This window comes from Lepidochelys olivacea, assembly GCF_965140295.1.
Source record: "Lepidochelys olivacea isolate rLepOli2 genome assembly, chromosome: 11".
Classification (NCBI taxonomy): Eukaryota; Metazoa; Chordata; order Testudines; family Cheloniidae; genus Lepidochelys; species Lepidochelys olivacea.
This window is the reverse complement of record NC_140421.1, coordinates 71,029,182-71,046,223: the sequence shown is the minus strand read 5'-3', so window position 1 is coordinate 71,046,223 and position 17,042 is coordinate 71,029,182. Positions and strand designations below refer to the sequence as shown.

Below are 17,042 nucleotides of genomic sequence, written 5' to 3'. Positions count from 1 at the left end.
TAGTCGCTCCCAGATTGGGGTTAGGGTAAATTTTCCCCCTTAGGCATGGTATTGCATAAGTCTCTATTATGGGGATCGTACACCTTCTCGCCAAACCTTTGGAGCTAGCCACTGTTGGAAACGGGATACGGGACTAGAGAGACAGCTGGCCTGTTTCAGCATGGTATCCTGTTCCTATTATCAGTCTTGTGACTCACTCTTCTGACTGCCCTTTAATGGAGTTCAGGCTAAATGCAGGTGGTGCATTTCCTGGAATCTGCATGCATTGGTCAGGACTGGAATCTGGCTCCACAGTGTGGCTTAGGGATGGGAGGGCAATCTCAGTTGGAGGTTATCATTAGCGTGGCCTGTACGTTCAGATGGAATGCATGATTTCCCAGCTCCAAGCCTAAACCATCAGGAAGAGAAGATGTAACAATGGTGTTTTTTCCCCGAGGTGAAGAAATTCAAGAGGAGCACGGAGAACTTGCCAAATCGCATCCTGGGCTCCCTAAACAGCCCACTGGTTTTAAGGAGAGGCAACCATGAAGATTCTAGGTAAGAACTTTATTTCCTTCAGCGAGTAATGACTGGTCCCACTGCCAGTCTTCCAACATTGTGAGTACCATAGCAATCCAAATGAACTCTGTGGCAGCTGAAGTCCCGATTTTCTGAGCTGAAGAGTTCATGATACAAAATGCTCAAAACTCCAGGGGGCATATTTAGCCTTTGCATCTGTCATTCCAGCTATGGGAATCTCTCTGACCACCTCACTACTCACCCAGAGCCCCTCTAATTCCACTGTTGCCCTTTTAAGAAACCCTTTGTGACAAGAGAGATACAATGGCCTTGGAAACAGGCTTCACCAGAACCTCCTGGGTGCCTCTCTACCAAGGAGTTTTGTGAACTGACAGTGATGGACTTATGGAAGGCCAGACGCAGGGCACAGGGGGCCTTCATGTCCTGAACGTGTCCGATCCCAGTTTCCTGGTGAGAGAAAAGTGTGTGTTGATATCCCCTCTGTTTATGGAAGGAGTGAAACTTCCGTAACCTTGCCTGACACATACGAGAAGTGACAGCTGTGATTTGTTTCTTAATCATATGTTCCTGGGTTCACCCACCATCGCATAGAGGTGGGAAACAAGGAAGATCAGCAGGTCTGTATGGTGGTAAGTCATTACGTCAGCTTCATACCAGCATCTCTGTGTGAGTGTGTATTCATGCATGTGCCTGTAGGCCACAGCTGTATTTTCAGGAGGAGAAAAGGATATTTAGCTACATTTATTAGCCATTCCTAATAGGTGTTAACATCAGTCAGTGACACTAATTGATAGAAATTGTTCACATCCCATGATTCCTGGCTAGGTTCTACTGGATTTAAAGAGAAGGCTAAGAGAAGCATTTGTTTTACTGTAACTCCTTTGGGCATTACTCTAGCATTTGAAAAGAGAAACTGCAGAAGATATTAAATTCAGGCTGCCTTTTCTCTGGCTGGCCCAGCCGGCTGATTTAGGCTTGGGATGAGTTTTGGTAGGGATACAGCAATGGAAAGCATAAGGTCTCATCTTGCTCGGCATGTTGATGGATTGCAAATAGAATCTCTGACGGTAGTGCCTTGGGACCCCTTAGGTGGATAACACTGAAGTACTGAGAGCTTCTGAGATCTCTTGGGTCAATGAAGTCCAAGGGATCTAATCAGCACTTGATCTGCATTTCTGCTTTCTTTTAACTTGTCAGATTCTGCAGTAGGACCCAGAGCCTTCTGCTTCCTGCCTTCACACTCAGATCATGTGCCACTGGGAGGCCAAACAGGAATAGGGCTACCTGCAAGTGCTTCGGTTTTTTCTAGAAATAGTAGTTTTGGGCATTCTTGGGGATGGAGGCACATAGATAGGGTCTCCTCAGTTCAGGGTCCTCCACAGTCCGTCCCAGCAGGGGGACATGTGACAGCCCAGCTGGACTCAACTGCTTTAAAGAGAAACAGGAGAAGAAACAGCTGGAGTCCCTGCAGATGACATCACTGCTCCTGTTGCAAGAAGCAGGCGGGCAGAAATATTCAGCAGCTCCTGCAGGAGTGAGAAGGAACCTGCAGTTTGCTTTCAGAGAGGGAGAGCACCCAGAGCACCTGCCCCTTCCCCAAAAGACACACTTCCCCTTCCATTTCTGCACTCTCTCTCCCTCACATACTCGTGGAAGGCAAGTGCCAGGGCAAGCACAACCTTATGCCATGCTGTGTTTCCCACACCCATTTCAGCTATGGTAGCAATAGACCCGCAGAGGAGACTGTTTCGGTTTTTCGGCTCCAAATCCAGGGGAGTTGCAGATGCAGATTCTGTCTTATCCAGCCCCGCAGTTACAGGGGATTTGGTAAAAGGCTATGCCCCACCTCTCAGACTGAAAATTACCCCCCTTTTTCCAAGGTATCCATGTGGTTTTTGATGGACTTAGGAGTCAGTCTCTTTGACATTGCGGTGTTTCAAGTCCTCCCTCTTTTTCAGGGAGATATATCATGTCTAACTGGAACTATGCGAGACAGCAAACGGGTGACATAATCTGCAGAGAATGCGGTGGCTGTCATCGGATCCCATTAGGCGGAGCGGATGGAAAGAGCTAGTCCTGGTGTGGAAAGTCTAATAGCTCGAAGTGCTGAAACTGCTCGCCGGAGCATGTGATAGTGGTTCATGCTGTGGAATCCTGCTTTGGAAAAAAAACAGCAGCAGCTCCCTGGAACTAGGAAAATAAATGAGTGAGACACACCTGTAAAAGTATCTCCACTTTTAAGGCTTGATTTTGACCCCGTTACACACACTGAGTAATACCTTACTGTGTTTAAATGGGATTACTCATGGAGTAAGGTACTACTCATTAAGGGCAGCAGAATCTGGTCATAGTGACTGACACAGTCAAAGTGTGCTCACTCCTCTCCTGGCAGAGATAAGCATTAACCCTCTTTTCTAGATTGGGAAACTGAGGCAGAGATGAGGTGCCTTGCCTGAAGCCATGCAGCAAGCCAATGGCAGAGGATGGCTTTGGAGGTGTGTCCTCAGCCACCTTCTGATTGGCTGGCTGGGTTTTATTTTATTTTTTTTATATCACACCTACTAATCAACTCCCAATAGTGCACAGCTAGAATTTCATCACTGAAACATGTCTCTGTGTGCCAGCTGTGGTCTGCAAAGCTGGATCCCTGTTAGTTTTAATAGAGAGGGGACTGGCCAGAGAGTGTTTTCCATGAGGGGCTCTAAGTGGAGGCACAAGCTTTTGCCTTTGTCTGAAATAGTCAGATTGTTCAGGGCATGCTGCTAAACCCATCATTTCCTGAGCTTCAGGAAAGGTTGGGGCCAAATGGTGGGGGGCGGGTGGGGGAAGGGGGAGGATGGAGCCTTGGAAATGGAGGTTGATAGCAGAAGTCCTGCTTATTGGGTTGAGTTGTGGCAGGGTGCCATTTTGCTGGAATCCTTCTGGTTTGCTGCTGGGTTTGTAGTATTGTTCTAAGTACTGTCAGACACCCAGAGTAGCACAGTATCTTTCTATAATGAATAAAGAAATGCTTGTTGTCCCCTCTTTCTGCTTTAAGTTTCCCTAGAGCCACTGGACACCCTCTCTTTTCCCTGGAATAGCATGGCTGCCCCTCCCAAAAGCCACTTTCAACTAACTTTGTATGCAGTGGGTATGTTTGGAATATTGAACAATTCCCAATGTAGCCTTTACAACAGAAAGACTGTGTTCCAAGTGAATGAACTGCCCATCAAGAATTTTCATATTAAAAACTTGCTACCAATCTTTTTTACACAATAGGCTTTTTGCTCTGTTTATACTGGAAATTTATATCAGTGTAGAAATGTCAGTTTAAGTGTATTTACCATAAAACTATTCATAACACATTTGACTGGAAATTTATGCATGTGGTATAAAAGTTAAAGTCTTGGGCTAAAATTTTCAGAGACTCCATGTGACTTGGGACCCTAATGCTCAATAAAGGTCAATGGGATTTAGGTCCCTTGATGCTTAACTTGCTTTTGAAAATGGAACTTAAGTTATTAGGTCCCTTAGGCACTTTTGAAAACTTATGAGCAGCTATGAGGCTCAAAGTTGATGCACATGCTCTTATTTTCAAAGTAGAACAGACATCCTAATAAAAGGTACTATATTTGCTCCTTTAACTATTGAGTAAAACAACAAACATTTAAAGAATAAACCAAGGACAGCGACATTGTAAGCTTGTACAGCAATTATACAAGTGATATGGGAATCATAGTTTTAATATATTAAATACTTGATCTATTACCGTTCTACCTAGTTGGTAAAACATTCTGAGCAGCTTGATCCAGTGCCTACTGAAGTCAATAGACTCCCACTGGGTTTTGGATCAGGCCCACATTGGAGGGTACTGGTAACACTTTCTACTGAGAAAAACAAAGATAATCCATCCTTTTAAAAATGTACTGTTTGGCAGGTTTTCATTGAGACAGACATTCTATTGGTTTAGGTTCGCTTGGCATACATTTCCACAGCGCATACTGTGCTTCAGACTAAGTCCTGAAGAACTGAGTTGAATTCACCAAATCAGGATATTTGAGACCATCAATTCACCTGACGTTCCATTCAGCCCATTAAATGCTGCCCTCTTCTTGTTGAGGTTGGTTGAATTATCTGGAGCAACGTTCATCTTGAGGCCATTATATCTTAGCTCTGCTATTTGCTTGGCTGAATTTAGCAGGTGTTTATCAGTGAATTTCAGCTATGCCATGTCACAACCCTTGGCTAAGAGCTTTCTTGCCTCTTTTCATGAGTTCCTTACTTGTTCTCTGTTGAGCGGAGGGAACTCTGTGTCTAACCTGACAAGAGCTGGGAGCTATTACCCATATTGCCATCCCGAAGCAGTCAAAAATCATGAGTCAGGCCCTTAAGATGTGACTGGCTAAAAATATATATATATTTTTAAAAAGGTGGGTTCTTTTTATTTCCTGTCTAGTTTTTCAGCCTTTAATGTTCACATTTTCAAGCTTTCTCCACAACCATGAGTTTTGAAAAAAATGAAAGCTGAGATTCTCACAATCACATAGCTCCTGGAGCTGGGGCTTTAAAAATAACCCCAACTAGAGCTAGCAACATTGTTCACTTTCTAACCTCTATAATGTTCAGTACAAGAAGGCTGTTCCTTTGACCAGTTTTCCCTCATTCTCTGCCCTCCACACTGCCCCCTTTCCACTCCATCCAACTCCTTTCTTTCAGTAGTTTCCTTTTCATAGAATTGTAGGATTAGAGGGACCTTGAGAGATTATCTAGTCCAGTCCTTGCACTCATGGCAAGAATACCATCCCTGATAAATCATCCCTGATCAACCTGTTGATCGCCCCTCATTGCCAGTATATCTCAAGTGCTTATATACAAATGCACAAAGCCTTGGAAACAAGCAGGGAGAACTGGAGGTCCTGGTGATGTCAAGGAACTATGACGTGATCGGAATAACAGAGACTTGGTGGGATAACTCATATGACTGGAGTACTGTCATGGATGGTTATAAACTGTTCAGGAAGGACAGGCAGGGCAGAAAAGGTGGGGGAGTAGCACTGTATGTAAGGGAGCAGTATGACTGCTCAGAGCTCCGGTACGAAACTGCAGAAAAACCTGAGTGTCTCTGGATTAAGTTTAGAAGTGTGTGTAACAAGAGTGATGTAGTGGTGGGAGTCTGCTATAGACCACCGGACCAGGGGGATGAGGTGGATGAGGCTTTCTTCCGGCAGCTCACGGAAGCTACTAGATCGCATGCCCTGATTCTCATGGGTGACTTTAATTTTCCTGATATCTGCTGGGAGAGCAATACAGCGGTGCATAGACAATCCAGGAAGTTTTTGGAAAGCATAGGGGACAATTTCCTGGCGCAAGTGCTAGAGGAGCCAACTAGGGGGGGTGCTTTTCTTGACCTGCTGCTCACAAACCGGGTAGAATTAGTGGGGGAAGCAAAAGTGGATGGGAATCTGGGAGGCAGTGACCATGAGTTGGTTGAGTTCAGGATCCTGACGCAGGGAACAAAGGTAAGCAGCAGGATACGGACCCTGGACTTCAGGAAAGCAGACTTCGACTCCCTCAGGGAACGGATGGCCAGGATCCCCTGGGGGACTAACTTGAAGGGGAAAGGAGTCCAGGAGAGCTGGCTGTATTTCAAGGAATCCCTGTTGAGGTTACAGGGACAAACCATCCCGATGAGTCGAAAGAATAGTAAATATGGCAGGCGACCAGCTTGGCTTAATGGTGAAATCCTAGCGGATCTTAAACATAAAAAAGAAGCTTACAAGAAGTGGAAGGTTGGACATATGACCAGGGAAGAGTATAAAAATATTGCTCGGGCATGTAGGAATGTTATCAGGAGGGCCAAATCGCACCTGGAGCTGCAGCTAGCCAGAGATGTCAAGAGTAACAAGAAGGGTTTCTTCAGGTATGTTGGCAACAAGAAGAAAGCCAAGGAATGTGTGGGCCCCTTACTGAATGAGGGAGGCAACCTAGTGACAGAGGATGTGGAAAAAGCTAATGTACTCAATGCTTTTTTTGCCTCTGTTTTCACTAACAAGGTCAGCTCCCAGACTGCTGCGCTGGGCATCACAAAATGCGGAAGAGATGGCCAGCCCTCTGTGGAGATAGAGGCGGTTAGGGACTATTTAGAAAAGCTGGACGTGCACAAGTCCATGGGGCCGGACGAGTTGCATCCAAGAGTGCTGAAGGAATTGGCGGCTGTGATTGCAGAGCCACTGGCCATTATCTTTGAAAACTCGTGGCGAACCGGGGAAGTCCCGGATGACTGGAAAAAGGCTAATGTAGTGCCAATCTTTAAAAAAGGGAAGAAGGAAGATCCTGGGAACTACAGGCCAGTCAGCCTCACCTCAGTCCCTGGAAAAATCATGGAGCAGGTCCTCAAAGAATCAATCCTGAAGCACTTGCATGAGAGGAAAGTGATCAGGAACAGCCAGCATGGATTCACCAAGGGAAGGTCATGCCTGACTAATCTAATCGCCTTTTATGATGAGATTACTGGTTCTGTGGATGAAGGGAAAGCAGTGGATGTATTGTTTCTTGACTTTAGCAAAGCTTTTGACACGGTCTCCCATAGTATTCTTGTCAGCAAGTTAAGGAAGTATGGGCTGGATGAATGCACTACAAGGTGGGTAGAAAGCTGGCTAGATTGTCGGGCTCAACGGGTAGTGATCAATGGCTCCATATCTAGTTGGCAGCCGGTATCAAGTGGAGTGCCCCAAGGGTCGGTCCTGGGGCCGGTTTTGTTCAATATCTTCATAAATGATCTGGAGGATGGTGTGGATTGCACTCTCAGCAAATTTGCGGATGATACTAAACTGGGAGGAGTGGTAGATACGCTGGAGGGGAGGGATAGGATACAGAAGGACCTAGACCAATTGGAAGATTGGGCCAAAAGGAATCTGATGAGGTTCAATAAGGATAAGTGCAGGGTCCTGCACTTAGGACGGAAGAACCCAATGCACAGCTACAGACTAGGGACCGAATGGCTAGGCAGCAGTTCTGCAGAAAAGGACCTAGGGGTGACAGTGGACGAGAAGCTGGATATGAGTCAGCAGTGTGCCCTTGTTGCCAAGAAGGCCAATGGCATTTTGGGATGTATAAGTAGGGGCATAGCGAGCAGATCGAGGGACGTGATCGTCCCCCTCTATTCGACATTGGTGAGGCCTCATCTGGAGTACTGTGTCCAGTTTTGGGCCCCACACTTCAAGAAGGATGTGGATAAATTGGAGAGAGTCCAGTGAAGGGCAACAAAAATGATTAGGGGACTGGAACACATGAGTTATGAGGAGAGGCTGAGGCAGCTGGGATTGTTTAGCCTGCAGAAGAGAAGAATGAGGGGGGATTTGATAGCTGCTTTCAACTACCTGAAAGGGGGTTCCAAAGAGGATGGCTCTAGACTGTTCTCAATGGTAGCAGATGACAGAACGAGGAGTAATGGTCTCAAGTTGCAGTGGGGGAGGTTTAGATTGGATATTAGGAAAAACTTTTTCACTAAGAGGGTGGTGAAACACTGGAATGCGTTACCTAGGGAGGTGGTAGAATCTCCTTCCTTAGAGGTTTTTAAGGTCAGGCTTGACAAAGCCCTGGCTGGGATGATTTAACTGGGAATTGGTCCTGCTTTGAGCAGGGGGTTGGACTAGATGACCTTCTGGGGTCCCTTCCAACCCTGATATTCTATGATTCTATGATTCTATGATTCTATGAAATATAAATATCATCCCTGATAAATTGTCTAACCTGCTCTTAAAAATCTCCGATGATGGAGATTCCATAACCTCCCTGGACAATTTATTCCAGGGCTTAACCACCCTGACAGTTAGGAAGTTTTTCCTAATGTCCAGCCTAAACTGTCCTTGCAACAATTTAAGCCCATTGCTTCTTGTCCTGTCCTCAGAGATTAAGGAGAATAATTTTTCTCTCTCCTCCTTGTAACAACATTTTATGTACTTGAAAGCTGTTATCATATTCCCTCTGTCTTCTCTTCTCCAGACTAAACAAAGGCAGTTTTTTCAGTCTTCCCTCGTAGGTCATGTTTTCTAGACCTATAATCATTGTTGTTGTTCTTCTCTGGACTTTCTCCAATTTGTTCACATCCTTCGTGAAATTTGGCACCCAGAACTGGACAGAATACTCCAGTTGAGGCCTAATCAGCATGGACTAAAGCAGAAGAATTACTTCTTCTCTCTCTGTCTAATAGAGCTGGTTGAAAAATGGCAACATAAGAACTGCCCCTGAATGCAATGGAAAAAGTTATTACTTTTCTCCACTACTTCCCCCCCCCCACTCCCATTTTTTTCTACTCTAACTTTTCCAAAAGGAGGAAAGGAAAAAAAAGCATGTGTGGTGAAGAAGGAGAAAACGATACCCTGACGTTCATTCTTTTGCATTCAGTGACAAAAAAGAAAAAAATAAATCCCAACTTTCCAAAAGTTTTTTGGTTTCAAAACTGGGAATGAAAACTTTAATTACAAATCAAAACATTCTGATTCACTTGAAATCTCGTGTCACAAAATTAAAAAATAGTCAATGCTTTTCCCCTGAAACATTTTGTTTTTGACACAACTCCTCTTCCCCCTACCCCTCCACCCCAAAGTGCGAGACCTTTTTGATAAAAAATTTCAACCAGCTCTATTTAATTAAGACATTCAGAATTCAGACTCAGAATACTCCCCCAGAAATGTTTGAAAGTGCTGGATAGTTTTTTTGCAGGATGACTCCCTGGAGCTGCTCTATCTTGTGCTGGGCCTTGCTCTGCTGCTGGCCAATCAAGGAGGCAGCCATTTGCGTGAGTTGGGCTTCAGCCGTTTATTACTTGTCTGTCCTGAGGAGGGGACAGCCTCAGTGGATTGTGAACCCCAAGCCTTGTGCCTGGAGACCCCTGCTGGCCTCCCACTAGGCCCCACTGGTGAGGCATGTTCGTCCACCACGTACTATAGAAATGTCAGTTTCAGTGCTAATCATGTTACAGTGTTCCTCCACGCTTGCTAGCTCTGCCATTTTAATGCTGCCTGCCTCTTGACATGCCATAGCACCCATTTTAAACATCGCTCTTTATGCTGGTTCCCATTCTGCCTCTCTCGGGGTGTTGTGCTGGGAGACGGTTCAGCTTCCCCATCTGCTCTGTTCAGAGAGCTAATGTGAGCCATTTTTACCACACTTACATGCAGGAAGCAGCATGGCAGTACCGGTATTACTACAATTTACAGCTGCCTGTAAGCAGAGCGGGTCACCTGCGAAGGCACCGGCTGCTGTGCTGTGGGCCAGGAAGGCTCTTTCCTGCCTCTACAAATCAAGTGATTTTCCAGAGCAGTGGGAATCCAGCATCGGGGTCACAATGCTGAAGGGCCAACTCGAGGGCATGCCAGGTCCTTTCATGTGAGGCAGGCATACAAAAGTCGGCCAGCATTTGTTTGGTCTGCAGGAGAAGCCGCCCCACTTTTGCAGCGCAAAGCGGAAAGATGTCCTCCCAGGGCACAGGCTTTTCAATGTAGAGCCTTGTCAATACCTTTGGTTAGACGAAGAGTGGGAAATTAGACAGAACCATGTACACTTTTGCCTTTGATGGCTCTGCGGCAGTGGTTCTATCAGTCAGCCTTTGAAAGGCTTCCTCAGCCAGATGTCATCATTGTAGGCCACCATCTATACGTGCGATGGGCATGTCTTGGCAGCAGGCACAGTGCGTTGTTCAAGGCCAGATTTTGAATTACGGGACAGGTCTGGAATTTCAGATCTGGACTCATCTCCTCAGGAGCTTAGCTAGGTCAGCCCCACGGATGCAGCACTACCAGGAGCACATAAAACAAATGTGGAAGAGAATAGAGCCCTAAATGATTTGGGGTTTTTATCCAGCTTGTTATCTTATGTATTTTTTTAATCTCAGCAAGAAATAATCCTCTTTTTGTCAGAATAAAAATGGTTTAATGCCATGAGAAAATAAAAGGAAGCCCTACACAGTGCTGTGATGATTTGCAAGGCTAGAGAGAGACTCCATAAGGCTTTTTCAAATAGACTCCAATATTTTCAGTGCTTAAAGAGGAGCGAGTATGTGACACTTTTTGAAGTGCCGATTTACAATAGGCCCTAGCTGAGTGCATTATAATTTGCTACCAGAAGTTCCAAAGTGCCAGTACTTTCAATAATGGGAAGAGAAACCCTAATATGAGACGGCTTTTGTATTGTGTTTAATGAAAAGCTAAAAATGTGCTAATTTGTAAGTCCTGTTGTGGTAGTAGCATTAGAGGCTTTTGAAATGTATTACTGACTTATGAGGTATTAAGAAAAAGTGACATTTTGCTACTAGCAGAAAAGTCAATTATAACATTTCAACACTTTAGAAACTTGCTGATGCAGGATGGGAGTTAATAGAACAGTCAGTTTCACTTTGTATTATAGGATTTTGTTTTTGCTGGGGAGAAACATGTTCTGTTTTTAATGGCCACTTAAACAATCAGCTACAACCAGCTGTGCATGAATGGGAGGCTTGTGCATGCCTGGAGAGTGGTGTAAAGGCACACGGTTGGTGTTCGATTTATTTTCTGTGGCCGTGCCTAGAGGACCCAGCTCTGATCTGGGCCCCTTTGTGCTAAGCGTTGTACCTACTACAAGAGGCAGTCCGTATCCTGCTGAGGTTGTATTCTAACCAGTAGAGAGGTGGGAGTGGAAATAGTCAGAGGAGAAGGGACTTGCCTATGGTCAGACAGCTGGTCAGTGGCAGAGATGGGAATAGAATTGTAGTGTCCTGAGTTGTAGGCCAGTGCCTTAATTTCCAGGCCAAACAGCCTCCCACGTTGAGAGCCTTTCCTGAGAAGATACACCGATGGCCTGGACTGCATACTCCGGTGCTCGTTACTCAGAAATGGATTCTGGATTTGGAAATGTCACTTTTTACAATCAATTTGAGATTGAATGCAACGTTCTTTCATTAGAAACCATAGTCCAGGTTGGGATAAGAGAAGGCAATATGAACACTTGCACTCTGTTAGAGTACCTTTATTGGTAAAGGAACTTTCTCTGACCTTGCTTTCCCCCCTCTTCCCCAATCCCTGAAGAGGCAAGCCATTCCTTCAGGAGCTATTTGTGATCTAATGGTCATTTTCAAGTCACTTACCAAGGGATGGATCCTGTAAGCAAGGTGCCTGGAACTCTCAGGCAGTGTATGGCCCCCATTTCCAGAGTAGCCAAGCACTGCAGAATTTTTGTAACGGATGTCTGCTCACAGCACTCCTGTGAGGCAGGGAAGTGCTATTGTCTGCATTTTACAGGCGGTGAACTGGGGCACCAAGAGACTAAGGGGATCTCTTTGCTGCAGCTGGGAGTGAGCCTCCCTGCCCCGGGGGAGACAGACTTGCGCTTGCTTGAGCCGAGCTGGCACGCTAAGGATAGCAGTGTAGATGAGGTGGCGCCTGCTAGCCATCCGTGCTCAGGCCCAGGGGGTCCAGGGGCTAGCCCAAGCCTCCACTGGTGCCCCAACACCCACACTGCAATTGTTAGTGTGCTACCTCAATTCTATCTACCCAGGCTGCTGCGTAGATGTACCCTAAGCAGCTAAATGTCTCTCTGGATCTGGGCCTCAGTGACTTCTCCAACGTCACGCAGAAAGTAATGAACAACACTTCCTCTTCCCTTGTCTTCAGTGAGAGCTCAGCCTGCCAGGAGCTTGCAATATCAGGCTCAACGTTGGAAGTGTTAACCAGCTCCCGACGGAAGTACTGTAATAAGTGAAAATTGGAGGAAGTGAGAGAGGGGCTTATGAGAAATAGCGACTCAGACTGCAGATAAGATATAGGTGGAGGTGCTGCCCCTGGAAATACACGCAGACATTTATCACTGACATGAAAGGGACTACTCACATGCATAAAGCTGAGCGAGTATGAAAGTGTTAGAGCCAAGTTACGATCCAGTCTAAGGGAGCCTGCACCTGGCTCTCTGCACCACTTAAATCTCATTTTAGTCTCACATTGAGGCTTAAGCCATGCATAGGGACTTGTGAGTACTTTGCACTTGGGGTGAATTTCACCCTATGGCAGTAATGCACATGCTAGAACAGCCTGGCTTATTGGTGATTTCTGCAGAATCCTGTACAGTCTATTACATGGTCCTTAGGAACAGACAATCCAATTTCTGTGTAGAGCAGAGCAATGTGTAGAAAACACAAGAATTTTTGCATGCCTTGCCCCACCCTTCTTCTTTTGAGCCCTTTTTTTCTTCTGCCTTGAGACAATACAATATATTTTTATTGAACTTCCAGAGAAGGGAGTTTTGCAAGGAAGCAGGAAACTATTGGAGTCTTACTGCAATATGACCAGAATACTTAAGTGCTGTCTATAAAATCCACGTCCAAAAGGAGTCAACTCTTTCTGGAAAGCAACTGCAATCACAGATACATTATCTCTAAATTGGTCAGTGAGGAGTACCAAGAAAAAATATTTCATTTGAAACTTGCAATGATCAAAGGCAAATGTTGGCTCTCGTTATAACAGGAGCTACGTTGTCTGATTAAAGGACTTTGGCACTAAAGACATAACCTGAGAGCTTGACATAAACCAGGTCTCTAATAATACCACATGCTTACATTGTAAAAACATGACTTCATAGTGCTTTTAGCCATCTCCATTTTTAAATAAATGTCTTGTACGTGGATTAGTCCAGTGCTTGGAACTTAGGCACTTCGGTGTCCCTGCTTTGCTAATATGATCTGGTGTAGGCACCCTTTGTACTTGTTGTAAGGATTTCTTCAGTGCTTGACTCAAAGGTCAAATTAAATCCTACAAGCTGTGTCTAAAGCCTAACATTGGTTCATGGGGCTATTTTGGCTGCATTGTTGAATTTTCTTCAAAAAGCAGCTTTTGCTCAAAAGAGCAATTAGGCTTCTAGCCTAAAGCACATAGAAGTAGGATTGTGCATCCGCACCAAGCCTGAACCCATGCGTGGTTTTAAAGTTTAACAGATTCTTTGTGTATGGGCTGTGACAAAGTTCCTCCTCTGCCTTGGTGGGTCCTGCGCTTATTGGCGGATTTGCTCGCCTCAGAGATTCACGGCAGCCCTCAGTTTGGCCACTCTTGCTATTGGCTCAAACCTGCCATCCACTCAGCTAACCTCATCACTGGCCACCATGGGGGAAACGGAGAACAATCCCCGCAGTCTCTGTGTCCCACCTAGTGGGTCGGGGACAGGCCAGATCCCTTTCCAATTTAGACCTTCCCTTCTGGTGTTTCTCACAGACCAGGTTCAACTCTTCCTGTGTCCGATCAGGAGTTGTGGGGATGGGGGGAACCCGGGCCCACCCTCTACACTGGGTTCCAGCCCAGGGCCCTGTGGATAGCAGCTGTCCACAATGTTCCCTGTATCAGCTGCGTGACAGCTACAACTCCCTGGGCTACTTCCCCATGGCCTTCCCCCCAGCATCTTCTTTATCCTCACTGCAGGATCTTCCTCCTGAAGCCTGATCAGGCTTGAACTCTTCACTCCTCCAGCAGCACGCCTTCTCACTTCCTGCTCCTGGCACACCCCCTACTAATTGATGGAATGTCCTTTTTAAACCAGGTGTCCTGATTAGCCTGCCTGCCATAATTGAATCTAGAAAGTTCTTAATTGGCTCCAGGTATCTTGATTAGCTTGCTTGTCTTAATTGGTTCTGGCAGGTTCCTGATTGCTCTAGGGCAGCCCCTGCTCTGGTCACTCAGGGAACAGAAAACTATTCCTCCAGTGGCCAGTATATTTGCCCTCGACCAGACTCCTGCACCTCACTGGTCTGGGTCTGTCACAGGGCAGATGATGTTTGCATAGCTGAAAAGTCCATGAACAGCCAGCCCCAGCTAATTTTCCTCCCAACATTTGCGTCGCTGGCCCTTTTCCATACATTCTCAATTTCCTCCTCCCCATCTCACATGAGATTATTTCAAGGAAGCACCCAGCACCATCATATCTGGGCATCAGGGGTGGACTTCTCTGTAGCACTCAGTGTAGGCCTAACTGTTCCCTGATTTAATTCAATGGGATCTTTATTACTAACTTCACTGGGAGCAAAGCTAGACTAGCAGTGAGTGCTTTTAAAAACCCCACTCCATGTACATGTGTTGAGGGCACATTGTTGAGGGCAGTTCAAGAACAACATATCTAAACGGTTTTAGTTTGTGGAGTATTTTTATTTATTCCTTTCCTAAGCTACCTTTTTCATAAGTGATTTCTGTTTCTTGAAATATGATAGTTATTGCTTGACACACATAAGCAGAGCTTACATCCATGCTTAGGGAAGGGTTGATGGAGAACTCCCATGTTAACTTTTGGGAGCAATTGTTGCTGCTGAAAATTAAAGTGCTTTGATGACATATTTGCCATACCCAGACACTTGACAGCAGGGATCCGGTAACTCCCTCCTCTGGTCTTTGCACGTTGACTGTCCATCCACCAGAGCGGTACTTGCATATCTCCTCACGATCATTGCAAAACAGTGGCTCCACTTCCAAGCAGAAGGTGCGCATATTATGCTTGACTCTCAAAAGATTACACGTCCCTTTTTGGTTTAACTTTTTAGGCCTGGTCTACCCAGCTTGTGACGGTATAACTATTTTGGTTAGTGGTCTGATTTATTTTACCAGTAGTTATACTGGTATAAATGTGCTTATACCAGTATAGCTGATTTCCCTGTGTTATATTATGTTCCATATGTTAAGTTATACGGGTATTATTGAGCCCATACAACGGGTGGGGGGCTGATGGGACTGATAATGAGATTGTAACCGTTCATATAAAGATTGCTGATCAAATCCAGTTTAGAGCATTAGTGACTTAGAGATTTTACTGGCTGGAAGTGCTCAGTCGTACTATTTTAACGACACCCTCTTTTTTGGTATCAAAGTTAGTTGTCTAAAACTTCAGAGCAACAGCAAAATGCCAGTTCAGTTAAAGCAGTACAACTTGTGAATAAATGAGGCAAATTGAAACCTGGCATTTTTCCTTAATACATTTAATAGGTCGAAAAATACTCTAGGTACTGTCCATATCTGAGGATATTTACAAACAATAAATTCTTGTAAACAGTGACAGGTCTTATCTGGGCCTGAACGGGCCAAAAGGCTCCCTTAGACTTAGGTTTAGAAACTACTGCAAAGGCCACAATCACCTTTTCAATGTTTTAACTCCCCCCTATATTTAGTTCTAGAGTAATAAATGTTGGATGGAAATTAATGAGTGAATATAAACTATTTATTTGTAGCACTAGCGTGCAACAATACATGGCTTTTGCCTTCCCAGCTCTGAGAAATTGATTTAGTTTACTATTATCTAATTGTAATCTAATTATCTAATTTAATCAATTATCTAATTGTAATCCTTTGTAGGAATTTTATTTCTAAAATGCAAACCATGAACTTACCAGCCCGGAGAATGAGTTCATGCATTTGTTATCTGAGACTATTTCTTGTTTTTTAAGGTGACATTTGTTTTTTTGGTATTGAGGTTATTTGCCTAAAACTTTCAGTGCAATGGCAAAATAGTTTCAGCTTCTTATCCATCCTTTTTCCAAATACTACTGGTAAATGACATGTGTCGTTTTAGGCTTATCTATCAAGTTTGTAAGTGCCTCAGCTTAAGGAAAAACACATTGCATTATTGTAACAGAAACAAACTTAAAATATTTTGTAATCTGTACTGGACCTTTTATCCAAAGACCTCCAGCATGCTGTACGAACACTAGCTAAACCTCACAACATCCCTGTGAGATAGGTTAGAAGTAGAGCTATTTCACACACGGATAAGTCGAAGCACAGATACCTAGGCCCTACAGTCCATTCGTTTTGGGGGGCTTAGTTTTTGGTGCACAGTTTAAACATCTAGAAGTCTCCACCTGGGCATCCAAATTTATGGGCTCCTTTGAAAACTGGAGCTAAATGATGTGCCAAAGTCACACAATTAGTCAGTTGCCAAGCACACAACTCAGGGCTTCAGACTCTGGGATCTCTGCTCTAATCGCTAGACTACAGTGAACTTGTGAAAGTTTGTAGGTCTGTTACTAGCCTGAAATATCTGCACTGAAGTCTGTTCTTCCACTTCAAAACACTGAAATTGCACATTAGCTCAAAAGCTATGTTTAAAACACTGCGAAAATATGAAGGGCCAATGCAGATGCCTTTGTCCAATTCTGCTGGGGTAGAACAGTCCAATTCTGCTCCCTACTCACGGTGGAACTTTAATGCACAGAGGTATCCTGAAAATTTCGGATCACAGTTTTCACCTGATGAGATTGACCGCTAAAGGATTAACGAAGAAATAGGAAGGAAATATGAACATTGAAAAAAGTCATATCATATGTAGTTCTCCTGGGTTTGTAGAAAGCAATTAAGCCAATTAATTTATTGGTAAATTATCTTATGATGAATTACAGAATAACTGCAATGAAACTCTGACATTCACATTAATACCAAATTAGTTACTGTATTATGACTGTTCTTACAATGAATGCCCAGTAATTTAATAATAATGGGACACTTAAATAATTTAACCAATAATTCTGTAGATCACTCACATATATA

At 44.5% G+C, this 17,042-nt stretch overlaps 1 long non-coding RNA gene across 1 annotated transcript in view; it reads left to right on the top strand.

The window, feature by feature from the left end:
• The first annotated feature begins 460 nt into the window (after positions 1–460).
• Positions 461–17,042, top strand: part of LOC311528366 — a 90,513-nt gene continuing 73,931 nt past the window's right edge. Inside the window, exon 1 of the long non-coding RNA XR_014713583.1 lies at positions 461–537. This is a non-coding gene — a long non-coding RNA (uncharacterized lncRNA). The remainder of the gene's footprint in view (positions 538–17,042) is intronic.